At 42.6% G+C, this 27,783-nt stretch overlaps 1 long non-coding RNA gene across 1 annotated transcript; it reads left to right on the top strand.

Annotated features, from left to right (window-relative positions):
* Positions 1–165: 165 nt before the first annotated feature.
* Positions 166–27,409, top strand: LOC121044196 (uncharacterized). The gene is made up of 3 exons (XR_005797191.1): positions 166–264; positions 15,538–15,542; positions 27,398–27,409. It is a non-coding gene; the product is annotated as an uncharacterized LOC121044196 (long non-coding RNA).
* Positions 27,410–27,783: the final 374 nt, after the last annotated feature.

Here is a 27,783-nt window from a genome sequence, read left to right as displayed (position 1 = left end):
CTATGAGATAGACATAGATATAGATAATGTTTATTTTGAGAGACAAAAAGTGTGCAATCAGGGTAGGGACAGAGAGAGAGAGGGAGAGAGAGAATCCCAGCAGGCTCCATGCTGATTGTGTGGAGCCCAACGTGGGGCTTGAGCTCATAAATCATGAGATCATGGCCTGAGCTGAAATCTAGAGTCTAACACTTAACTGACTGAGCCACCCAGACACCCCTCATAGCATATTAATTATAGTTGTTTCAAATTCTCTTAAATAATGTCTGGGATATGCAATTCTTTCTGTTGTATTCCCCTGTTAGTATACAGGGGCCTTCTTGTTCTGGTGGTGTGAAGGGTGGGGGCAGGGGAAGTAAGTATTCTATTGTCCCATGGTTAGGTCACAGACTTTTAATGAGCCTTTGCCCCTGGGCTGTGACTTTCCAAGTGCTTCTCGGTTTTGTTTAACTTTTACCTCCTTAGATGAGACAAGAAGGTTAGAGGGGGCTGATGTTGGATATTTCCCTTCCCTCCGGTTGGTTAGTCTTTGGCAAGAACCCAGTCAGTTAGGCTCTGGTAAAATAGTTTCTCTTGAGGCCTTGTTAAGAACAGAATGATAAGGACAGAATCCTCTGGGCATATTTCAAAATAGAATTTAAAGTGTCTATACCAAGACACCAAAACCATAATTGAAAGACGAGTTCCAAGTTGGCCAGGTTGTAGAGCAACAGGAACTCTTATACATGGCTGGTAGATATCTGGGAGAGCACAACCTCTTTGAAGAGCGATTTAGTGTTATTTAGTAGACGTGAACGCGCGCATACCCTCGGCCCCAGCAATTCCATCCTTAGATCTACACTCTGCACTATTTGCCAACACACTTCAACGTGTTGCTGTTTGTACTGATGATGCAGAAGCAATTGTAGGTAAAACTGCTGGTGATTTAGTACGAATCAAACGGTGCCAAACTGTTTTGCTCGTCATTGTATTCTTTACTGTCAGGGGCTTGAAGTAAAATCGTCGTCATCATCATCATCACCATCATCATCATCCAGTTCTACTTAGTAATTAAAAAAAAAATTTTTTTTAACTTATTTTTGGGACAGAGAGAGACAGAGCATGAACGGGGGAGGGGCAGAGAGAGAGGGAGGCACAGAATCGGAAACAGGCTCCAGGCTCTGAGCCATCAGCCCAGAGCCCGACGCGGGGCTCGAACTCCCGGACCGCGAGATCGTGACCTGGCTGAAGTCGGACGCTTAACCGACTGCGCCACGCAGGCGCCCCTAAAAAAATTTTTTTTAAGGTTTATTCATTTTTCAGAGACAGAGACAGAGAGTGAGGGGGTGGGGGGAGGAGCAGCCTGAGAGGGAGACACAGAATCCGAAGCAGGCTCCAGGCTCTGAGCTGTCAGCACAGAGCCCAACGCGGGGCTTGACTCACAGACCGTGAGACCATGACCTAAGTTGGATGCTTAACAGACTGAGCCACCCAGGTGCCCTTTTATTTATTAATTTTATTGACGAAGCAGTGAAAATTATTTATACATTTTATTAAATCTCAACTCTGAAGTACATGTCTTCTTAATATTAACATTCTGTGTAATGAAACAGAAAATACACATCAAGCGTTTCTGCGCACCGAAGTATGATGGTGTCTCACGGCAGAACACATGCCTCTTTTTTTTTTTTTTTTTTTTTGAGCTATGAGCTGAACTAGCTGCTTTTTTCATAGAACACCCTTTCTACTTGAAAGAAAGACTAAAAAACTATGGTTATTCAGACTTGGGATTTTGGCAGGCATTTTCTCATAAATGAACAAAGTGAGCCTGTCACTTCAAGGAACTGACTACATCTGTTGCCAAAGATAAATTTTGAGCTTTCAAGCAAAGTTAGAATTTTGGAAAATTTGTATTCACTACCATGACCTTGACAGTTTCCCAATTTTAAAAAACGTTTTTATGATGAAATCAGTGGTGATATAAATAAATGTGTTTTTCTTAATTTTTTAATGTTTCTTTATTTATTTTGAGAGAGAGAGAGATAGTGGGGGAGGGGCTGAGACAGAGAGGGAGACAGAATCCCAAGCAGGCTCTGCACCATCAGCACAGAGCCCAATGTGGGGCTCAAACTCAGGGACCGTGACATCATGACCTGTGCCAAAATGAGGAGTCGAACGCTTAACTGACTAAGCCACCCAATAAATGTGTGTGTGGGGGGGTTTGATATTATATAATAAAACCTGCTGACATTTGTAAGGCATGTATAACTCAGTGAACCAATGTCTCCCAAATGACCAAGAAAGATCAATGGGTTTTAGTGTAACAAAGGATGAGAAACTCGTTGACACAATTTCAGATTCCACATTTGGAACTAACCTTTAAGAAACTATCACTTGTAGACTCTTGATTTAGTATCTTTGATGAAGAATATCCAAATTATCTAAGAAGGTTATTAAAATACTCCTCCCCTTTCCAACTACATATTTGGGTGAGGCCTGCTTGTCATCCTATGCTTTAACCAAGAACTTATTACAGCAGATTGAATACAGAAGCAGATATGAAGATCCAGCCGACTTCTATCAAGCCAAACACTGAAGAGATTTGCAAAAATGCAAAAACAACGACCTTCTCACTAATATTTTTGTTTCGTAAAATACAGCTATTTTTTTATTTAAAAGCATGTTATTTATGGTAAAATGTAGTAGGCTTATTATTGCTATTTTTAAATGAATTAATACAGAGATATTTTTAAAATTTCTCAGTTTTAATTTCAAACCATAAAGATCAGTAGATAAAATCCATATAGACAAAAGCTATTTGGGGTTACAGCAACGTTTGTGAGTCAAAAAAATTAAGTTACTAAATGTTTATCGAGAAGGGAATGGATAAATACACTTTGATAGAGTCATAAAATACAACAAAACACCTCTCTGAAGTTAAATGAGCTAGATTTATATGTATTAATGTGGATGATTTGGGAACATGTTGAGAGAAGTAAAAACAGGTTGCAAAATGAGGGGCACAGAATGATTGCACTGACACACATCTCAAAAACAGAGCGATAGGGGCGCCTGGGTGGCGCAGTCGGTTAAGCGTCCGACTTCAGCCAGGTCACGACCTCGCGGTCCGTGGGTTCGAGCCCCGCGTCGGGCTCTGGGCTGATGGCTCGGAGCCTGGAGCCTGTTTCCGATTCTGTGTCTCCCTCTCTCTCTGCCCCTCCCCCGTTCATGCTCTGTCTCTCTCTGTCCCAAAAATAAATAAAAAACGTTGAAAAAGAATTAAAAAAAAAAAAAAAAAAGAGCGATATTGTCGGCTTACGGATACCTCCATAGTTAGTAAGAATATACGCTCCTGTGGAAACACAAGAGGATACATATCAACCTCGGAGGCTGATATGTATCAGGGGAAGGTTCAAACGTATACACAAATCATCTAGAAAAAGATGGAAGAAACCATGGCACGAAGTTAATGTTTACTCTCTGGGGCCATAGGTATTGTTCTGTAGCTTTCTATTCACTTGAAATATCACAGCGTTAAAATATACTTGGTTTTAAATGCCTCTGTTGCATTTGCTGTCAGTGAAGAAATATTCAACTGGCTGGTTCCCAGCAGAATAACATTTTCTCCATTCAGGGCCGGACAGCCAGCTGTCCTGCTTTTTGCCGGCTGCTTCTTGACCCTAGTAGATGACTTGGGATATTTGAAGAGTAATGTCTTTTCTGCCTGCAGAGCTCTTGATCCTGGGTTCTCAGTCATGGCCGCAAAGGAAATTCTCCCTCAGGTTTCTTGCAGAACTCCCGCAGCTGTCAGGGAGGGCAGGCAGCCAGCACGCCCAGAGACAACTTGAGCCGGCATCAGCATGGTTCCCGCTTGGGGCAGGAGCCCTGACACAAAGTATCCTGTTCCTGTTCCTTTTCCTTCTGAAGCCAGAGAGCAAGCCTTTGATTCATGGGGCGATGATATCATGTAGTCCTGCTGGGTGTAGCCGGGCTCCAGGCGAGCATCTGGGAGGCACCTAATCCCCTCCCCACACCCAGCACTCCCTGGAGCCTCATGGGCCCCACGGGATAGTTTCATGGTAGAGCTGAGATGATCTTTGTACCTTTAAATTCAGACATTCGCTCTGAAGCCACTCAGCTTCCCGGCATTTTTATTGAGAATACCCTCGGCGATAATTTTCAGACTTCGCGGCCTCCGATAAGGAGGAAGAGCTTGATATTCTGGTTTTGTTTCTGTTTGAAGAGCATATCCCCAAAGGAGTTGCATGTGTCCCAGATTCAACACAGCTGTTAATTAGAGCTGAGAACACTTGGTTGACCCCTGTGTGGCTAATTGCTAGAATTGAGAAGCGTCTCTAAGGGCCTCCTATGATAACAACTGAAAATTGTACTGAGCATCACCTAACGCTTCTGGAAGCAGTTCAGGATGGGAAGCAATAGGCTCCCTGCAGCTCCTGGCGCGAGAGAAGCAACTATGTGCTGAAGGAGCAGTATTAAGGATTCTCTTCAGTGATTAAAACACCCACATTTCACTTTGGATGTGTGACTTGAGGCAGTGTGCACAGAAGGCCTTATCACAGTGCTCAGAACGGTGCGGCACAGCATACGTGGCCTACTTCGGAGGGCTTCGACTCCCCCTCTGACATCTCACCCCAGGGTCAGTGCCACCACCGCCCCTGGGCCAGTGCTGTGGGTCAGGGCAGGAAACAACTCCGGTGAGGAGTGGGGACGGCTGTGAGCAGCTTCTGAGGTGCCGTCTGAAGCAACCGTTCTGTTTCCCCATGTTAAACGGACCCCTGAGACTCACTCTTACAATGAGGAAAATGTATGGAAAGCACCTAGTTCCCTGCCTGGTATGAAAAGAGTGGCCATCACCTCCCTTCCCGTTGGCTCTGCGAGCAGAAATAACTGAACGGAAATGTCCACGGACAGGGCGAGAACTGGGCTGGAAAGAAGAGGAAGTAACAGAGGGAAGAAAACGAAAGCCGATTGTCAGAGAGCCGGCCAGAGGGACGTCGGTTAGGGAGAGGGGAAAAGGGGAGGCAGCCAGGGAAGAGGAGGAGGCAGGGAGGGCCGAAGAGCCACTTAGGGGAGGTGAGGGAGAGAAGTGGCTCTTCCTCCTTCCTCCCCAGGTCCTGGGAGAGAGTAAAACTCAGCAGCACCGGCAGCAGCAAGTGTTTTGGGCTTCTCAGCCAAGAGGCCCAGATCATACCCCAGATAGTTTAGTGGCCTGGCGGACTCCGCTCCCTTGGCCTGGCCTAAGGAAGGTCGCCTGGAGCCAGCAGTGTAAGGAGACCCATGATCCCTTTTCCAGAAGAGATCCAGAGCATGGGTCCAATTCCAGGAAGTGACAACAGCAGAAAGCAACCCAGAGTTAGCCGCCCAGAGCCGGGGAGGGGAAAGAAACAGAGGAAGCTGGAGAAAAAGGGATCACTTGCATTTTCTTCTAGACCCAGATTGGCTGCGGAGGGCAACCCGTGCCAAGGACAGCTGGGGACCCCACGTATCTGGAGCCTCTAATTGGACGTGCCGCCTCCTCATGGACACCTCTCACTAACAAAGATTATGGAGGATGCCCTGTGTGCTTGGCCTACTTGGGACGGTAGTTGGGGACGCGGGAGCAGCGACTGTAGCTGCCCTCTGCAGGCAACGAACTGGAGAAGAAAATCTAATACACAAGATGTCACAATGGGCAGTGCCGAAGTGTGTCAGACGTTTAGCTAAACGGGACAGTGCCGGGCTGAGTCCACAGGGACTGGAAGGGACATCAACGAGGGCTGGGGTAGTCCCAGAGACTTCTCAGAGGAAGCTGGGCCAAGCGCTAAGTGCGGACCTTGAGGGAAAACACAGAGGCAGAGCGTCCTGCTTAGATGAATCAACAAGGCTGATCTCACTTGATTGGAAGGTCCTTGCTGGACAACGATGAGAAATCATGGTCCTTTGCTGCCACACATTTACATGGAGCTTTATATTCTAAGACTTTCATACAAATTTTCATAATTGCTCCCCACAAGGCTTTTAAGAAATAGTTTTTTATTTTTAGAATTGGAAAATATCTTAGACTTTTATCCAGCCCAGGCTCTACACATGACATTTGAGGAAGTGATTCCCAAAGAGTTCAAGTGACTAACTCAAAGTTACGCAGTTAAGTAGCCCCAGGAGGATAACGCAGGTCTTATTATTCTGCTTAAATGGACTTAACAAAAAGTATATGAATGCAATTTTGTTTTCATTTATATGGAGCTATTTCCTATAATAGAGACATGTACTTGAAAAGAGTAATTGTCTATGTTTTGTTTCCTTATGCTAAAAGGAATATATGATCCAAAATATATGATCATCACAGAAAATTTAGAAAATACAGGTAAACCAAGAAATTAAAACCATCCATAATCATACCATCCAGTTTACAGGCTTTGAAAATCGTTAAAAGTGTGTATTCTTTTCATTTGAACCTTACACACAGGTTGCTTTCTTTTAGGCGTGAATGTCTCTGGTCCCCCTTAGGGAGAAGAACATTAAGAAGCAGGATAGAAGCAGCATAGTGTGCAGAATCTTAAAGGGCATAAAATTTGGAAGCCAAAGTTCTAGGTTCCAGACCCGGTCAGTCATTACCAGCTGTGTGGTCTTCCGTAAGTCAGCCAACTTCCCCGCACGTTGGGTTCTCATTTACAAAATGATGGGGTTTCAGCCATCTCTTTCTTAGCTTGCTAAAATGTCTTTTCTAGGACTTCAAAATCAGGCATTGTAAGCTTACAACAGTTAATTAAAACAAAGCAAAACAGTTTCTGATGTTTTTAAAGGAACATAACAGCATGTTAAAATAGGCCTCTTCCTTTCTCAGGGTTTTGGCTGGGGCTCCAAAGCTGAGAACAATGGGTTTATGTCTCCCCCACATTTGCACACATTCTAAGCCAGATATAAGACTGTCTAGGCAGGACTGGCAAGGAGTGGCCTTGAGCTTGCTCTGCCTCAGTTAGACCTCCCCACACCCCCAAGCTTTGCAGAGAAGGCTAAAAGAATGGACCTAGAGGCTGCCTTCTCGTTCCACTGGAAAAAAAAATCCTTAATGAAAGGCTGGCTGGTGGTACCTCGGCCAGCCGAGCAAAACCAATGGGTCCCCAGAGGGAATAAGCTGCATTTACAGAAACAATAGAAAAGTCTGTGCCACGAGAACATGAAAAAGAGAGTTGGACTCATTATCTTCGATACTCGAAGAGGCTTTTCTAGATGATTCCAACATAGGCCACACGGTGTAGGTGCTGGAATCCGGGTGATAAGGGGGGAATTTCAAGAGCCAGCTGACGTGGGTATCATCCAGGCAATGCTATCGTACGCTATCCCAGGGAGGAAGGGTCTCTCAACAAATCTTCCGAAGCACCCCACTAGAGACGTACCCTTTAGATCTGCCAGTCACCGAGGAGAGGACCCTGTGATTGCAACTGCTACAGCCACTGAACACCTTGCCTCTTTCTTTTTTTTTTTTTATTATTATTTTTTTTTAACGTTTATTTATTTTTGGGACAGAGAGAGACAGAGCATGAACGGGCGAGGGGCAGAGAGAGAGGGAGACACAGAATCGGAAGCAGGCTCCAGGCTCTGAGCCATCAGCCCAGAGCCCAATGCGGGGCTCGAACTCACGGACCGTGAGATCGTGACCTGAGCTGAAGTCGGATGCTTAACCGACTGAGCCACCCAGGCGCCCCTAAAAGATTTTTGCAACTTTTTTTTTTTTTCTTTGTGGGGCGGGGGGACACCTTGCCTCTTTCTCTCTAACTCCCTCTCTCTCCTGGGCCCAGCTAGTGCGAGAGGGGGTAAGACAAAGAACAAAGGACCATGAACCACGTTTGCGAGTCTGGCTGCGGCCCACACTAGAGGGAGGGAGAACTCTAATTTGGATAAGACACTGAAGTTTTGAAATGACATTGGACTGAACTTTTCAATACGTGAAAGGGAGCAGAAAACCATGGGTAGTGAGGAAAGAGTGGAGAGAGCAATTCTGAAGGGCCAGTCATAAGGTAGAAAAAGTTGCTTTCTGCTTGAATCCTCCCAGCTCCAGCTTATTTAACGTGCCGGTTGCAGGAGCGTAACTTGGGTGAGCAAAGAGAGGGTCGCAAAGGGGAGAGAGATTGGTGGCCAGATCCCAATCAAGAGGCTGTTGTCTGGAAATTAGGCAATAAGGCGATGGGAGCTGGGGATGTTTCTGAGATAACTCTGGCAAGAATTAATGACTGCTTAGGCGTGTTAGACAAGTAAAGTGGGTGAGTCACATAAGCTTCTAAAGTTTCTAGCCTAAGAGACTGGAAGATAGTGACTTGATGGATAGCAATGCCACTTCTATGGCTAAATATGTGTTCTAGAGAGATCCCACACTTAGGTCAATGATGCCACATTTTTGGAGCTCCTTCACTCGAGTCTTCCAAGCCAGGGGCTCCTGAGCCAACTTATGAGTCCTATAAAAAAGTCATTACTTTTCATGTATCCACTTTTCATTTAATCCATCATTTAACAAGTTTTGTTAAGTGTTTCCTATCTGTTATGCACCGTGCTGGTCACTGCGGAGAAAAATTAGCAGGTCACAGGGTCAGTTCTCAAGTTGCCCATGGGCTGTATGCTCTACCTACTCTAGTTGCTGGGTTAACCATGGTTTTTGTGGCCTTTCCCCCTTTTAACTCCCTCATGCCATTGATTTTATGTAGAAAGGAGCACAGTATGGTGTAAATTGGCTGTTACCATCTTAAGTACATGAATTTATTTGCATTTACCAGTTTTCCATTTTGTCTTATGTCCCACAGAATATAGGCCGTTATGACAACATGGCCCAGAAATTTGATCTCTGTCCAAATTTGCACTTTCTAAATGTAAGTAGACACTCAAAACGAGTCTAAAAATCACTGCCACAAAATGTACCCAAATAGACCCACACAATTGTTCTCTCTCTCTCTCTCTCTCTCACACACACACACATACACACACACATACACACACACATTCATACCATTCATATTCAGTTCCATGTGACAAAAATATGTATCTAATACTTGGAATATCAGAGTTTGGTGTTAAGTCCTCCAAGGGAGGTACAAATTAGAAACATAGTTCTTTCTTTTCAGAAGTCCACAACTTAGTAAGACAAACAGATACGTTTAACAGATACATGCTGTTTATAGAGAGACATATGTGGTACATGGCGAAGTGTGAAGTGATATAGTAAAATAATAAACAATAAATTATAATTAATTAGCAAGGGTGAAAGAATCTATAATAACCCCTTGTATTCAGGCTGCTTGACTTTGGGACCTCAGGTACAAAGATCTGAGTTAATCATACTGTCCAATCTATTCAACAAAATTTCCTAGCACCTACCAGGTGGCAGGCACCTTTCTTTTTTTTTTTTTTTAATTTTTTTTTCAACATTTATTTATTTTTGGGACAGAGAGAGACAGAGCATGAACGGGGGAGGGGCAGAGAGAGAGGGAGACACAGAATTGGAAACAGGCTCCAGGCTCTGAGCCATCAGCCCAGAGCCCGACGCAGGGCTCGAACTCACGGAGCGCGAGATCGTGACCTGGCTGAAGTCGGACGCTTAACCGACTGCGCCACCCAGGCGCCCCGGCAGGCACCTTTCTAGGTAGAGGAAATGCAACTTTTTTTCAAGGTGGGGATACAGTTAACCATTAAACAAATGCCTGATCGTAGTGGCAATGGGAAGAATAAAAGCAAGGTGGCGGGGAAGCAGGTTATTAGATGGCTCTTATTTGGGTGATCAGAAACAGCCTCTCTGAGGATATAACATTTCAGAAGGAACCCAACTTGAGAAGGAAGACCAGGACAAGCCTCTCAGACAAGACAAATGACTGTTGGAAAGTCCCCAAGGAAGAATGAGTTCCATGTGCTGCAGAGATGAAGAAGAGGTGGGTTGTGCCCGGACCACTGTGGGCAAGGTGGGGAGCCCGGAATGAGTTGAGGTTGAAGAGGTGGACACTGACCAGGTAAGTAAGGCTAGGTTTTAAAATAACAGAAGGTTTGGCTGATCCTTAAATGTGCACATGTGTGCATACATGCACACACATGAAATACCAAAACCGTTTCGAGCATTGACAGAACTGCTGGAATCTATGCAGGAAATAACACTTATTTGGATCAAGCTTAAAAACTCATTACTTTTTTTTTTTAAGTTTATTTATTTATTTTGAGACAGTGTGCTGGAGGGGCAGAGAGAGAGAGAGAGAGAGAGAGAGAAAGAGAGAGAATATCAAGCAGGCTCTGCACTGCAGAGCCCGACACGGGGCTCAAACTCACAAACCATGAGATCATGACCTGAGACAAAATCAAGAGTCAGTTGCTTAACCAACCGAGCTACCCAGGCGCCCCTCATTACTTTCTATTCATATCTAACACTTAATTTGCCTACAAAAGTTTAAGGAGCAGAATATTTGAATCATGAACTCTAAGCATTATCAAGGGTTATCAATGAACAGAGTATAGGAAAAGCCATGAGTGACTAAAGAACAATTTGAAAAAGGAAACCCCATTAAGGCAGGCAGGGAGAGGGGAACAATTCCAATTATGGGGGGTGAAGAGTGGCAGTTTTTGCTGTTTCTCATTAGGCTGGAGATGATTGTGCCATATTCTCATCACTGATTTTAGATAAATCCCCTCTCTTATAACGTTATTTTTCCAATCCCCACCCCATAGGTATCCTTCCTAGTATGTTTGGGATATGTCTTCAAGTGCGTATGTATCTTTCATAAATGCATGTGTCGTTTTCCATGGATGTGATTTTAACTAGCCAACATGAAATTGTGGTATGATATTGCTCCATTTTATTTATTTACTCAAGACTACTTTTAAAGGTCTATCCATATTCTCTGTGTATCTCTAATTCATCACTTCCAATTGCTGCAGAGTATTTTGTGATAAAGGTCCTTCATGTTTTACTTACCCATCCCCCTAGAGATGGAAACCTAGGTTGCTTCACGCTTTCTACATGCAATGAACATCCTCCTGAAGATGCCATTATGGGCTGAGGTGAGTTTCTCTAGAGGACTACATGGCCATGACAATTACTCTCACTCAAATTCTCTTGATAAAGCTGGATTGCTCTTCTGAATAAATGCACTAGTCCACATGCTTAGTATATGTTCATAAATGACTTATTCAGAATACACTAAGTTTCAAGTTAAATTTTTGAAATATTTATTTGTTTTTGAGATAAAGTGTGAGCAGGGGAGGGGCAGAGAGAGAGGGAGACAGAATCTGAAGCAGGCTCTAGGCTTTGAGCTGTCAGCACAGAGCCCGATGTGGGGCTCGAACTCACGAGTCGCGAGATCATGAGCTGAGCCGAAGTCGGACACTCAACCAACTGAGCCACCCAGGTGCCCCCAGAATACACTAAGTTTCAGAGTCATATGGTGATGTATACAAGATCCAAGTCTTCCAGTTCAGTTCTAAGGCTTTATCCATTGGGAAATGCCTTTCTGAGAAAGAACCCCCCTCCCCACATGGATGTGCACAAGCACAGATACAAAGTTTAGCTGAATTACTCCTTAAGGGGTATAATTATCCTTCACTGCCCCTCATTCAATGATTATTTATTGAAGGGCAGCTATAGAAGACATTGCTTTTTTTTCTTCACAAGGTCAAGGTGTTATTTCCCCTCATCCTCAATGCCCCTGTTCCAAGCAGGTATGCACTAGGGGATGAGATCCTTCCTTTCCTTGAAGGAACTTACAATCTAACTTCCTCTCATAACCATAATCAACATTAATACAGGTAGCAGATTTTTCAAAAACTTTTTGTGGTTCTGTTTTCTTACATCTGCATCTGCATGTGATGGCCTGAGAATCCCTCAAAATTGATCATTTTACCTAGTCCCTGTTCTCCATTTCTGGAAACGACAAACTCCCTCAAACTTCAGGTCCCAAATATCCAAGTCATACCAGAAGACAGTTACAAGGCTACTGGCCAGAGCCCAGCATGTAGCACAGTGATTCTGTCAGGAGTTCAATGCATTATGAGCAAATATGGCAGAACCATAAACCAGATCCATTTTAGCTGTGGCCGGTTATGCCCTTGGGTTTGAAATAATTAATTTCCTAGACATGTGGTCCCCAGATGAAATTCATGCTGTGATTTGATTTTTTAAATGCAAAAAAAAAAAAAATTCTCCAGCAGAAATTCATCACCAACATGTTAAGGAATTTGATGACTAAAAATAATCTCCCCAGAGAGTGTACAGGCATGGTGTGCAGACTTGGAAAGGAAGAACACACCAGTGAGTCTATGTGAGAGGGAATGACATGGGCACTGAACTGGGGGCCCACCTTCTGGTATCAAAGGCTGTATCACATGTCAAAAAATATATATTTTTAATCTATTAAATAAGAAATTATTTTGGGGCGCCTGGTGGCTCAGTCAGTTAAGCGTCTGGCTTTGGCTCAGGTCATGATCTCACGATTCGTGAGTTCGAGCCCCACATCAGGCTCTGTGCTGACAGATCAGAGCCCGGAGCCTGCTTCGGATTCTGTGTCTCCCTCTCTTTCTGCCCCTCCCCTGTTCGCTCGCTCTCTCTCTCTCTCTTTTGAAAATAAATAAACATTAAAAAAATTTTTTTAAATAAGAAATGATTTTAAATGCTTACCATGGATATGAGCCTTCAAATCATATTCATTCCCTAGAAGGCAAGTTATAAATTGGGGAGAGTCAGTTCTGTACACAGTTAGGTGGAGCCCACTCTTCCCCCTCAGAAAATGGTTCTCCTAGATCCTGGGGAAAGAAACCACTCAGTTGCTCTAAAAGAAGAACACTGAAGGCAGAATTTACCCTGAAGCAGGCAGGTGGTGATGGTTGAAAGCTGAGAACACTGACAGATTTATACTGAGCCTCTATAGAAGCCCAAGGTCATTATTTAGGTTCTAGGGATCTAGGACCAAATTTAGTCTGCCAACTTGAGACCCAGGAGTGGAAGCCAACTGGGGACTGGCCTAGGGAGGGAGCCATGCAGCTACATGGGGAAGAGCATTCTTCGCTGAGATCTTCCTGCATATTGGAGGCAGCAACTCCTGGTTTCGAGGAAGTGCCTTCCTGGGCTCAGCTGATGCTGGCTGTGGCTGCAGCTATCTTGCCAGGCTGGTTCTACAGTGTGGTTCTGAGAGCTCTTCTAGAAGTTCAGCTTATAGCCTGTTCTTCCAGCCTTTCCAACACTTATATGAGCTACCTAATAACTCCCTTTCAGCCTAAAGTAGTTAGTATGGATTTTATTGTTGAAACCAAGAACTTGACCCAATTTTAGTTGATTATAGTATCAGTCTTAGGGTTTTCCTTTGTACGAATTAGTGCATTATACCTCCTTATCTGATTTATCAGCTTTAAAAGATGAAATCTTTTGGCCCCCTAGCTATAAAGGATTAGGAAATCAGCATATTTACCTTCCTCAATTTTTATTATACAGCCTCCCAAATTTTGGGCAGCTGACTTTCCTACATAATTCCTGTAAATATTCATACTCCTAAATACCAAATCTAGACTTCTTGGTGCTCAGTATCTGATTACCCTGCACCCCAGATAATATTGCTTTTAGGCTAGCCCTACAAGAAGAAAGAATAATGGGGGAGGACAGGGCATCCTTCCATTGAAACTCAAACCCACTCTGTGTTCAGCTGATTGCTTAGGTCCTGATGTGCTTCTCCACAGGATGATGAGAAGATAGAGGGCTAGTCATTTTTTCCTCTTCCTGCTCACCCCTGGCTTATAGTTTTCTCCAACAAAATCTGATCCTTAAGCCATATTGCATGATGTTGAGGAATTCATTGTGAACCCTGTTTTACCATGGGTGGTGACCACAAAGGGACTCACCTTGTATTACAGTGAAGATCACTTCTCAGGATGTAAAAAACACAAAACAGAAATTATCAGAGAAGAGTCCATAACCACTATGTCATGAATAAAAAAAATCAATAAAGCAATGATTGCTATATGCAAAATCAAGACATAAATGACAAACTGGGAAAAATATTTGTACCTCATATCACAAAGGGTTTTGATTTCCTTGATATAAAGAGTCCCCTGTAAATCAATAAGACCAACACCCAACAGGAAAATGGGCCAATGATATGGATACACAGTTTATAGAAAAGGAGGTACAAAGGAAACACTAAGACAAATGACTTTTAAACCCAGGAAATGAGAAAAATTTTATTTCAAAATATACCGAGACTCCATTTTTCACCTCTTAAAATGGCACAGACCAAAAACATTAAAAAAAAAAAAAAAAAGGGTGGGGCGCCTGGGTGGCTCAGTCGGTTAAACGTCCGACTTCAGCTCGGGTCACGATCTCGCAGTCCGTGAGTTCGAGCCCCGCATTGGGCTCTGGGCTGATGGCTCAGAGCCTGGAGCCTGCTTCCGATTCTGTGTCTCCCTCTCTCTCTCTGCCCCTCCCCCGTTCATGCTCTGTCTCTCTCTGTCTCAAAAATAAATAAACGTTAAAAAAAAAATTAAAAAAAAAATGACACAGACGAAAATGTACTATAGTCCATGGTGTTGACAAGGGTCTGGGGAAATGGGCATGCTTACTGATGGGAATATAAATCAGTATACAACTTCTGGGGAGAGCAATTTGGTGATACCTGTTCAAATGATAAGTGCACATATCCTTTTAGCCAGAATTCTAATCTCAGGGATTTATTCTACTGATACACTTGCATATATAGAAACTGAGTTATGTACAATTGTAGCATTGTCTGTGAGAGCAAAATATTAAAAACATTTTTTTTAACATTTATGTATTTTTGAGAGACACAGAGAAACAGAGTGTGAGTGGGGGAGGGGCAGAGAGAGAGGGAGACACAGAATATAAAGCAGGCTCCAGGCTCTGAGCTATCAGCACAGAGCCCGATGCGGGGCTCGAGCCCATGAACGGCAAGATCATGACCTGAGCTGAAGTTGGACCTTTAACTGACTGAGCCACCCAGGCGCCCTGAGAGCAAAATATTTTCAATCACTTGAAAACAACAAGGAAAATAAGAAATGTAATCTTTGACATACTGGCCAAGTCACTTTTACCCTAAACCTTAACATATGTGAAGGAAGGCTATTTTCTATGGTGAGAATCCAACTCAAGTAAGAAAGGAGATCCAGGCAGAGAGATTGCATATTGCAGAGCTGGCAGAACTCGGAATGCTCAAACCTTCCTGGGAATGCAAGTGGATTCCTGAAATCCTTGCTTAGAACCGACAGTACCTTGCTTAGAACCACACTTGGTGCAGGCCAGCTGTTGAAGTTTTCTTGGACTCCATTTGAGACCACTGAGGGGGGAGGGGAGCAGGTGAAGAAAGAAGGTTGTAGACCCACAGTCTTGGCATGGTGACGCCAGGTGGAAGAATAGCCGTCAGTAATAAGCTGCCCTGCAGTTGCTAAACTTTTCCTCTGAAGAAGAGGAAGCACGAGGCCAGCTCATACCAGCACACATACAGACTCTGCTTAGATCATGGGGGCTCAGGGAGAGGTATGGCGCTCCGCTTTGGGCCCTTCCCCACAAGTACTTCAGCATATAGGTAGTCCAAGTAGCCGGGTCTCCAGGAGCCAACATTCATATTGTATTTCATGTGGATGGCACCCTCTGGAGAGGACACTATTTGGAGATTGTCCTTTGGAGATGTACAGTGGGACAGCCCTGCCAGGAAAAGTGCCCTTACCGGGGCACCTGGGTGGCTCAGTCGGTTAAGTGTCTGACTTCAGCTCAGACCATGATCTCACAGTTCGTGAGTTCAAGCCCCGCATCGGGCTCTGTGCTGACAGCTCAGAGCCTGGAGCATGCTTGAGATTCTGTGTCTCTCTCTCTTTCTGCCCCTCCCTTGCTCATGCTCTGTCTGTCTGTCTCTCTCTCTCAAAAGTAAATAATAAACTTTAAAAATAATTTTTTAAAAAAGTGCCCTAGGGAAACAGCACAAATCTTTACAAAAATACAACAAAAAAGGAGGGAATCAATAGGGAAAATAATTGGCAGACAAAGAACCATGGCAGAAAGATCTTGTCACAAAGCCAGAGAAAATTATGACCAAAAAAAATTCCATTATCTCTAGAAACTAAAGGAAAAGTAATCTCTAGGAAAAAAATAACCTGTATATAACAAGCACTCAAAGCAGAGACACAAGGGGTCAAGGAGAAAATGACTAGACAACTGAAGTTAAAACATGAGTTAGTGGGCTACCTGGCTGGCTCAGTTGGCTGATCATACTACTCTTGATCTCAAGGTCATGAGTTCAAGCCCCATGTTGGGCATGGAGCCTATTTTAAAGACAAACAAACAAACAACAAAAACAAAAACATGAGTTAGTGTTAAAATTTGTTACTTTGAGGTAGACTTTATATACAGCAAAGTCTTAGATGTATAGCTTCATAAATTTTTTAAAAGTTAACTACACCCATGTACCCACCATTCTGATACAGATATGGAACATTACCAACACCCAAAAAGGTTCTTTCTTGTCCCCTCCCAGTCTAGGGTAATTGCTGTTTCGATTACTATCATTCACTATCAATTAGTTTTGTCTAGTGTTAAATGTACTATAAATGAAAACATATAGTAGGTACTCTTGTATGTGTGTAGGTTTCTCTACTTTACATTATGTTGATGATATTCATCCACATTGTTTGAATAGCAATCGTTCAATCTTTTGCACTATCACATAGTATTCTATTAGATATATGTGACACTATTTATCCATTAACGCTTGAATTGATTCTAGTTTTTAACTATGATGAAAAAGGCTGCTATGAATACTCTTGTACATGTCTTTTGGGGGATATAAACATTCATTTCTGTTGGGAATATACAAAGGAGTAGAATTTCTAGGTCAAAAAGTACCTGTATATATAGGTTTGAAATCATTAAAAAGTTGGGTTTTTTTTTTAATGTTTATTTATTTATGTTGAGAGAGAGAGATAGAGCATAAGCAGGGGAGGGGCAGAGAGAGGAAGAGAGAGAATCTGAAGCAGGCTCCGCACTGTCAGCACAGAGCCCAATTCAGGGCTCAAACCCACAAACGGTGAGATCATGATCTGAGCCAAAATCAAAATATTGGTGTGCGGAGTGAGGTAGGGGGTCAAGGTTAATTTTTTCCTATATGAGTAGCCAATTTACCCAACACCATTATTCCAAATAACATCTTCCCCCCATGAATTACACGTATCACAAGTCAGGGAACTGTATATGTGTGGGTCTGTTTCTGGATTTCTTTTCCTTCATCTGTTTGTCTCTCCTAATACCTAAATCACATTGTCTGAATTCTAACTTCATGAGAAATCTAATGCCTAAAAGTGTAAGTCCTCCATATTTATTCTTCTTCTTCAAGATTGCCACTTTCAAGATTGTTCTAGGTCCTTAGAATTTCCAGATAAATTTTAGAATAAACTTGTCAGTTTAAGCTGATGTACTTCTAAACCAGATGTTAGTAGTCAAGTCTTTGTTTAATTAGTCCTTATACCTTATATATACTTTTAAATTTCATTGATAAAATATAGCGTGAGTGTTGATTTTGGGGGAGTGTGTGTTGGTTCAGTCGGTTAAGAGTCTGACTCTTGATGTCAGCTCAGGTCATGATCTCATGGTTTTTGAGATGAAGCCCCCATTAGGGCTGACAGTGTGGAGCCTGTTTGGGATTCTCTCTCTCCCTTTCTCTGCCCCTCCCCCGCTCATGCTCGGTCTCTCTCAAAATAAATAAATAAACATAAAAAACTGATTTTTAAAATCAATTGGAAGAGTTAGAAAAGAGGAGAGAAAAGGTATTTACTACTCCAGAACTGAGGGCCACAATAGGAGTGACAAAGAAACAGTGAACACATGAAAACCAGTAAAGAACATAGAAGAAAAGCTTGAGAAAAAAAAAAAAAAAGCAAAGAAAGATGAAAACAAACAATTTGAACTGTCAACAAGAATATGTCTCAATAAAGTTACTAGACTACAATGATAAAGAAAAAAAATTTTGAACATTTACGCAAAATTATCGACTCATCTATAAAGGGAAAAATTTCAGATGAGTCTTGGACTTCTCCATAGTAACATTCAACAATAAAAAAAACAGTGAGACAATCCTTATAAAAAAACAAGTGTGATCCAAGAATATCATACACAGCCTACCTATTATCATTTAAATATAAATGCAACAGACAAATTGTCCAACATGCCAAAAGTCAGGGAATACAGTTTCTTTCTGGAAGAAAGTACTGCAGGTCGACCTTTAGCCAACCAAAAGAAGATGCAGAATTTGGAGAGGTGCGTTCATTGGATACGAGCAAACACAAAGGACCAAGATGGCTGCTGCCCCAGAAACTTGTTTCAAGCTCTGGAAAACAGCTGAGAATGAACCTTGTCAGAGGGATCACCAACATAGGAAGACCATGGCTCTGACTCTAGAGAATACGGACTGGGCTATACTGGAGAAGTAGCCAGACCTCGAATGGTGTACAGGGCTAGTAGGCACCACAGAGAAGGTCAAAGGCCCAGGAAGTACCACCAGGCCCCACCTTGCTGAGACAACCAGATCACAGGTCATGGAACCCAGACTTGGCTGTGAAAACCCTGAGACCAAGAGCACCCAGGCTCCCTTGAGATCAGCAGATACTAGACACATATCCGAAGCACAAAGCCAGGGAGTCCCTTCGTCAGCACCACAGGGGAGAAACAACAGCTCCTTTCTGTCTGGATCTCCAGATCCAGCTCAGGAACAGCAAGAGGGAGCAGAGCACTTTTATCCAGTACGAATAAGTATTAATGTATATTAAGTGTTTAGTGTGTGCTAACCACAGGTGTAAGCTTTTCACCTGCTTTAATTCATTTCATCTTCACAACTCTAAAAGGTAAATATTATTCCTCCCATTTTAGAGATTCAGAAATTGAGGCACAGAGAAGTTTAGTAGCATGCTTCAGGGCACACAGCAAGTAAGTGGTCTAGCTGAAACATAACCAGAGACAGTCTAGTTCCAGAGCCCATGCTCAAACAATTATGTAAATTGATTATTTTTTTTAAATATTTTTATTTACTTCTTAAAAGTAAGCTCTACACCCAATGTGGGGCTTGAACTCACAACCCCAAGATCAAGAGTTGCGTGCTCCACTGACCGACCCAGCCAGGCACCCCTGTAAATGGTTTATTTAAATCAAGCAACAAGGGTAAACCTGAACTTTATAAATATGGAACTGGTGAAATAAATTATGTTACAGTCACTTGAGGAAATTTAATGTAACCACCATGAAGAAAGAGGCAGGTTTCTATGTGCTGATATGGAATGATCTCCAAGATATATTAAGTGAAAACAGCAGGGTACAAAAAAGTGTGTTATATGCCATCTTTATGAACAAAAGTGTTCATAAATATATGCTTATGTCTGCATATATACTTCTGGTAATATACTCCCAAACTCACAGTCATTGGGACTTTTGGAGAGAGAGACCAGGAATCCCAATGATAAGGGTTGAGGGGAAATCTGCTTTTCATGCTATTCCCTTTTGCGCCTTTTGAATTTTGTACTATGTGCATATGTTACCTAATCAAAAACATGTGATTTAAATAAATAGATATAAAGAAAGCGGAGGGGCCTCCCAGAGACATGGGAAGATAAAAACCATCTCACGAATCTGAGTGAGGCCCTCTGGCAGGGGGCAAGTTTTGCTAGCGATAACACTCTAAATAAAAGGAATATCTTTGGGGCGCCTGGGTGGCTCAGTCAGTTGAGCGTCCAACTTTGGCTCAGGTCGTGATCTCACGGCTTCTGAGTTCGAGCCCGGAGTTGGGCTCTGTGCTGACAGCTCGGAGCCTGGAGCCTGCTTCCGATTCTTTGTCTCCCTCTCTCTCTGCCCCTCCCCCACCTGCTCTCTGTCTCTTTGTCTCTCTCTCAAATATAAATAAACATTAAAAAAAATTAAAAAAATAAAATAAAAGGAATATCCTTCAAAGGAAAGAAAGAAAACAAACATGACAGGACGTATTTAACAGGGAGGTTTGACTGACCAAGTTTGATAGATTTCAGATTCCAAAGTGAGGTGTGAGACCATATGGAAAGTTCACAGTAGATGCCAAAAGCAGGTTAGACAACTGACCCACATTAAAGGCCTAACATGTTGATGAGAAAGGGAGGATCTGGTGAGGAGGAGTTCTCTGGAAGGAGCTATAAAACCTGCTCAAGGGTAGAGGAGCTTCAGCTCAGCATGACCCCATGGAAACTCGTTTTGTTATCCTTGTGTGATTAATTCTGGAGGTCGCGACTGACAACCTTAAAGGGGCCAGGTCGCAAAGAAGAGGGAAACAGGGCCCGCCCCACCAAAAGCATCAACAGAACACTTCCTGTGGCCCAGAGGTCATTTTGTTAGTTTTTTTAAATAAACTTTACTTATTCATTTTGAGAGACAGCGAGAGTGGGGTGGGAGGGGGAAACAAAGAGAAAACGAGAGAGAGAGAGAGAGAGAGAGAGAGAATCCCAAGCAGGCTTTGCACTGTCATTGCAGAGCCCAACTCAGGGCTCAAAACCATGAGATCATGACCTGAGCCAAAATCAAGAGTCCGATGTTTTTTGTGTTCCGTTTTTTGTTTTTTATATATAATTCATTGTCAAGTTAGCTAACATACAGTGTCTATAGTGTGCTCTTGGTTTTGGGGGTAGATTCCCATGATTCATCGCTCACATACAATCCCCAAAAGTATTCTCCTCAATGCCCATCACCCATTTCCCCCTCCCCCACCACTATCAACCTTCAGTTTATTCTGTGCATTCAGGAGTCTCTTATGGTTTGCCTCCCTCTCTGTTTGAAACTGTTTTGTCCCCTTCCCTTCCCCCATTATCCTCTGTTAAGTTTCTCAAGTTCCACATATGAGTGAAAACCCATGATATCTGTCTTTCTCTGAGTGACTTACTTCACTTAGCATAATACCCTCCAGTTCCATCCATGTTGTTGCAAATGGTTCATGCTTATATATAAGCACATATTTATGAAAACTTCTGTTCATAAAGATGGCATATAACACACTTTTTTGTACCCTGCTGTTTTCACTTAATATACCTTGGAGATCATTCCATATCAGCACATAGAAACCTGCCTCTTTCTTCAAGTAGTATTCCATGACGTTTAACCTACTGAGCCACCCAGATGCCCCTAGAGGTCATTTTAAATAGATCCTATCCCAGGGCAGCTGGCTGTGGTGAAGGACACAGGTAAAAAGGACACTGGCAGGAGCAGACGCCAAGGCGGGAACAGGTACAGCCAGCGAATAGAAAGGGTACTGCTCAGGGTGCCTGGTGGCTCAGTCAGTTAAACGGTTAAGCGACCAACTCTTGATTTTGGCTCAGGTCATGATCTCACTGTCATGAGATAGCACTGGGTGTCATGCCCGCTTAAGATTCTCTCTCTCTCTCTCTGCCCCTCCCCTGGTCGCACACGAGTTCTCTTGCACGCCTGCATGCTCCCTCTCTCTCTCTCTCAAAAAAAAGGAAGAAAGGGCACTGCTCAGGTCAGTGGGTTTGTCAGTCAAGGCCCAGGAGCAGAATGTATAAAGGGTCTAGGAAGTTGCCCAGGAGAATGTCTCAAACCCTGCTAGGCCCAGAGAGGGGAAGCCAGACAGTCACCTCTCTCCTTCGTACCACACCCACTCCCAGCTCCTGGCAGAGCTCCTCTCAGAGAGCACCGAGGGGCGGGAAGACAAGGAACAAAGAGAAGCAGTTTCCCCCTCCCGCTTTCCTGGGCCCACAGACAGGCCCCAGCCAAAGGAAGGGAGAAGCTGTAATTAGGAGGCTGAGGCTGTGTGTGTGACCACAAGGAGGGTTATTACCTGCGAGTGATGAGAAATGAAGGAAGTGCTGGAGTCTCTGCCCAGAGGGGAGAAGAGTAGGACACACAAAGAAAGTGGCTTCCGTTGTTTGATGAGCCAGTCGCGCAAAACGAGTAGTTAACAAGAATAAACTCAAAGATCTGATTTTGTGTGTGAAGTCTTTTCATTACTTTTCATTCCAATTAGGAGTGATTAGATTCATCATGAATGATTAGAAAGCTCTATTAATATACATCAAATGTAGATGTTGATCAAGATACGTGCAGACATCAAGAGAAAGAATGAAAAGGCTACAAATGTGTATGACTTGTATCAATTATCCATGCTTGAAGAAAGTCATATATAATGACAGAGTATGCAAAAAGCTTCATCTCAATACACAAATTAAAATCAAAGCCAGTGACCATTGCTCACCTGGTTCAAGCTCATAATGGATGACTTAATTATACCCTTCTGTCCCTGAGTCCACAGGTAAGAAGGGGTACTGACTCACTCCTGTCTATTGCCACCGCCTTCCTCCTGGAGTTTCTTTCCTAAACATTCTATAAATTTATTTATCCAAATAAATCAAGTGAAGTTCTTTCGTTCCCATCATTTGTAGTTCACAAGCTTTCTCCTGGATTGGGGGCCAGATAACAAATTTTATTTCTCCAAGTCATGTCAAAACAAGACAGTTTTTCATTTTCTTGTGTCTCAACTCCTCTCCATTGCATCCTAAGACATAGATATCTGTGTCAAACAGCAGGTATGCAGTTTGGAGATAGATACCCGAAACTGTGAATTATTTTTCATTTCAGTATGATGTAATCACCTTGGAGAGCTATGGCAAGAGGCATCCAGAAGAGACTTCTCATCTTTGCATGTGCCTGAAATGAACTGGTGGATATTCACATGTATTAATCAGAGAGACCCAGGTCAGCTATATGATATATGATAAAACACTCTTTTAATCCTGGTAGTTTACTCAAAGACTGTATAGTCAATTGCACACATATGTGCAATTTTATTTTGTTTCAGAATAACAGACATCTGATACTTTTACAAAACATGACAATCTTCTGAGCCAAATGTCATTTTGGAAGTTTAGTTCTCCTGAAGTGGAACTCTGTACATGCAATATCCTCCCAATGATTGAAAAAGATTTAAGTATTTGCTGTATAGGGAATGTAGTCCTTACTTAATGTTTCTACGAACATCAAGTTTCCCCAATTTTTGCAATTTATATACCAGACAATGTCCTAATATGTCAGGATTCCCTACTTGATATGAAGAAGACGACCAACCCACAAGAGAAAAAGGGGACAAAAAAATAAAGTACGGACAGTTCCCAAGAAAAGACATCTAAATAAATCTTATACAAATGGAAAGATGCTGGGGTGCCTGGCTGGCTCAGTTGGGAGAGCATGCAACTCTTGATCTCAGGGTCATAAGTTCGAGCCCCACGTTGGGTGTAGAGTTTACTTTAAAAAAATAAAAATAGGGGTGCCTGGCTGGCTTGGTCAGTGGTGCATGCAATTCTTGATCTTGGGGTTGTGAGTTCGAGCCCTATACTGGGTGTAGAGATTACTTAAAAAAAATAAAATCTTTTAAAAAAGTAAATAAAATTAAAAAAGAAAAGATGCTTTGCTTCGTCGTAATAAGGGAAATAAAATTTTAAATGATAATGCCATACCATTTTCCCCTACAGACTGGTAAAGATCAAAAAGTCCGATGACACCTCTCGGTTGTGGAAGTTCGTGGAAGGGCAGGTACGCATACTTACCCAACTTTCTCAGGAGGGCTATATGGCAATATCTATCTAAATTACAAAGGATGGTATGTATTAGTCAAAACTTGCAGAACTATGTACTTAAAAGGGTAAAATTTGCTGTATATAAATTATACCTTAACTTTTTTTAATGAAAAAAGTTAATGTCAGTCTTCTCACAGGAAATCTTGTATTGCCTTAAAAATGAGACTGATCTGTACCCACAATGAATTCTAAAATATATTAAGTGAAAAAAGCAAGGTGCAAAATGGTGTGTGTTCCTCATATATTTGTTTCAAGCAAAGACAAACGACAAATGCTGATTCACATATACATGTTTGCATATGCCTATACTCTCTAGAAGTGTGCACACAACAATGGCTACCTATGGAAAAGGGAATAGAGGCCAAAGGAGGTGGGGGGACTCATCTTTCACTATATATATTCTCATACTGCTTGGTTTGGTTTTGTTTGTTTACCATGTGTATGTATTACTTTTTCAGGTCAAACCTCTAAAAATGAGAAAAAATACAAACATGCTTGCCCTTAACCAAAAAAAAACACCTCACTTCTAGAAATTTGTTTCAAAGATACACTCATTCACATGCAGACTGATGTATGTTCAAGGTTTTTCACTGTAGCACTGTCTGTGAGAGCCAAAGATTGGGGGGTGGGGGAGAAATGTAAATGTTACCAATAGGACACTGGTAAAACCATGGTATTATGAAATTATGGAATACTCAGAGGCTATGAGAAAGAATGAGGAAGCTCCTTGTGTACCAAAATGGAAGTGGATCCAGGATAGCTTAGGTGAAAAAAGAAATCTATATCTTTGCAGAGTAGGAAATATACCATTGTTGAGGTGAAAGGGAAAAGATAATATTTACATGCATTTGCTTAAATGTGCAGAACATCGCCCTGAAAAGACATGGCAGAAACAGAAAATGGATTGTCTCTGGGGAGGAAAACGGGGGCCTCAGGGAAACGGGAGTGGGAAAGAAAGTGTTCACAAATATTTGTATCTCAGAATTTTGAGCCATGTGAAATAATTACCTATTAACATAAACTCTAGGTTTTCCTGGTGTAGTATTAGCCAATATAGCTGTAGGATGTATGGCAGAAGGGCTCCCTAGGAAAATAACTTCTTTTAGCACAATCAATGTGTCCTTTATCACCGTGAAAACAAAAAACAAAAAACAGAATCTGCCTTACTATCTGTTTTGTTCCTACAGGGAAAGGAACTGGCTCTGTTTCTAGGGAACGCTCCAGGTAGACAACCTGGCTGGCCCCTTGTCTTGGAATCATCTCGCCAATTACAGAAGGTCTCTCACCCTTTGACAAGGATGTGGACACCTGGGGTGGAGAGCGCAAAGGTCACCGCGGGGAAGGCTAGAAGTATTGACTGAAGGACGAAGTTTTCCTGAAGTGAACAGTGTCTTCACAGTGATGTCCAACTCCAGGCACAAATGTCTCTCAGCCAAGAGACTGTGGTCATGTCACGTGGTCATGCTAACCAGCCTGTTGTGTCTGTTTCGCAGAACAGCACTGTTTGAGTAAAAGAAATAGCCAGAGAAATTCAAGCATCACAGCATGAGACCACCACTTTTATAATTATAGGCTTATGTGTGCCAATGATTTATCAATATTGCTAAATATCTTCAAGATTATTTTATTCCATGATAATGAGAAATAATTTAGATTCGAAAAGGAAACAAAAGTACATGCTCAGACTTGAGGAAACTGCCCCCAGGGCACGTTACCATAATAACGACTAGAGTTCGTTCATTAAGTCATATAATATCAGGAATACCTGTTTAAACTCTTTTCTATATTGCATTACATCACAGGTGGACATTACTATTTAAAGACAGCAAAGATACTGGACGTAAGTTATAGGTACACTTACTCCCTTTTAAGTATTTTTCATATTAATTTTTATGACATATTCAGTATCTGAGAATATTCCTTGGTCGTGAGAGATTCTGAACCTATGTATAAGTTAGAACTCTTTTGGTAGCGAGGGAGAGAAAAATCGGATCCAAACACTGGCTTAAATGAAATAGGAACTTACTAGATTATGTAACTGAACAGTCCAGGAATAGGCCTTGCTGCTATGCTGCTGTGTTGGTTTGAAGGCTGAAATGTATCACCAGGGAGCCTTTCTGTCTGTCTGTCTGTTTCTCTCTCTCTCTCAGCTCCATTCTTCTTCTTTTTTTTTTTTTTTTTTTTAGTGTTTATTTTTGAGAGAGAGAGGGAAAGAGACAGAGCATGAGCAGGGGAGGGGCAGAGAGAGGGAGACACAGACTCCAAAGCAGGCTCCAGGCCCTGAACTGTCAGCACAGAGCCCGACACGGGGCTTGAACCCACGGACCGTGAGATCATGACCTGAGCTGAAGTTGGACGCTTAACCAACTAAGCCACCCAGGCACCCCTCTCAGCTCCATTCTGAGACGAGTTCCCACTCAAGATATCAAGATAGTTTACAGCAACTCTGGGGCTTCCTTGAAAGGTAAAAAACTGACAGGACAGAGAAAGAATCTCTCCCAGAAGTCCTAGCAAAAGAATTACTTCTCACTGGTGCTAAATGAGGCTTCTGTTAATCAGTCAGTCAGGCCAGGGGAATGCAACATTTGGAATGATTTAGGCCGCAAGCTCTGCGTCTGAGGCAGGGTGAAAGCCCCAGCGGAAGCAACCACACGGGGGAGGCAGGGGTGTCCACAGATGGGAACTACAGTATGGGTCGCCCGCAGAAGGGTGGCTGCATGGTGGGCAGTGAAGGGAACAGCTGTCAGTAAGCAGCTGTAGCCGGAGATAATTAGCGTGCGATGGAAATCCAATAGGAATGAGGATCTACCAAGAACGAGAAAGGCACTCGCAAAGAAACAGGATGGAAAATACATGTTTACATCCATCATTTGACATTAATCTTTTAAATTAAAGAGTCAATGTTTCTGGACTTGATATGCAATTTCAAAAGAGAGAGAAGAATTGCTTTATTCCTCAAAACTAAAAAAACAAAAACAACAACAATAAAAGACCACTTCGTAGAAGAAGCTTTGAGAAGAAAATTTTATCCTGAGAATTACTGCAAATATAAGATTACTCTCATCTAAAAGCATGTCAGAAATAAAAGACAGTGCTGGGAATCAGCTGCTGTCAGTTCTAGATGGAATGTCTAATTTGAAAATGATTTATTCTTTACCATGTAAGGCTCCTCTGTAATATGTAAATTGGAGGTGATTCGTAACCACTCATGTCGTGGTAAGATAAGCATTAGAGTAAGAAGTTTGGGTTAGAAGCACAGTGACTTTTAAAAACAGTTTTACAGTCAGTTTCTATACCCATCGTGCATTTAATAGCAAGAAATTTAGCCCAAGAATTTTTCTAAGTCACTGCCGAGGATTAATAATTATCAGAGGAAGAAAAACATTTTACTAGTTTCTGTAGAGGCATTGTCCTGCCCTTGGCACTGGGCCCGGTGGATTTAGCGTGTATAATTTCTCCTGAGCTCCTCTGGCAGGGGCGATGGGTAGCCTACCCAACAGCTATTCCTCACTTCTTTTTGACTTAAAAAAAAAAAGAAAAGAAAAGTACAAGTAAAATAAAAGCCCTATTTCGATGGGGCAGTGATGTGCCCAGCTTCAAGGAGTAAGTAAATCATGCCACTCTCATTTCCCTTTTGTCAGTCCAGTCATGGGTATTTGGTCAAATTCTGGCCCAAGACGTCTGCTGGGAGCCTCAATGTTTCTTCCCGCTCAAGGGGACTTAGAAGAGAAAGAGAAAGCCCTTTTGCTCTGGTCTCCTCCCTATCTGCTCGGGACTCTGCAAGCTGGGGATGTAGTGTTTAGAGCAGCTCTGCCATCTGCTGGTCAGAAGGGGAAGGCCAGCAGCACAGCCAACTTGTGCCCAGACGGCCAGCTGCTGAACAGCCCAGTCATCACCTGCTTCCACACGTTTTGTTAAGTGGCACATTATGGGTCATGTGGTTTGAGCACTTTTAGCTGGATATTCTGTTTCTTTCAGCCAAAGTCACTTGTAAATGATACAGATCCTTTCAAATTTCTGACGTGCGGTTGCCATACTGAACACCACACGGCTAAATTTGGAGGTTATGTATTTGCCTGACAGAGCCTGAAACAAAGGACTGACTTTCAAACAGTCATTCTTGCAGAACCACTATTTCTTAAACTGTCCTATTTGCTCCTATTTGATCTGGTCAAATTTGTTTACATTTGA

This window comes from Herpailurus yagouaroundi, unplaced genomic scaffold, assembly GCF_014898765.1.
Source record: "Herpailurus yagouaroundi ecotype Mexico unplaced genomic scaffold, PumYag 188, whole genome shotgun sequence".
Taxonomy (NCBI): domain Eukaryota; kingdom Metazoa; phylum Chordata; class Mammalia; order Carnivora; family Felidae; genus Herpailurus; species Herpailurus yagouaroundi.
Note: the sequence above shows the minus strand (reverse complement) of the source record. Positions and strands in the feature narration are given on the sequence as shown.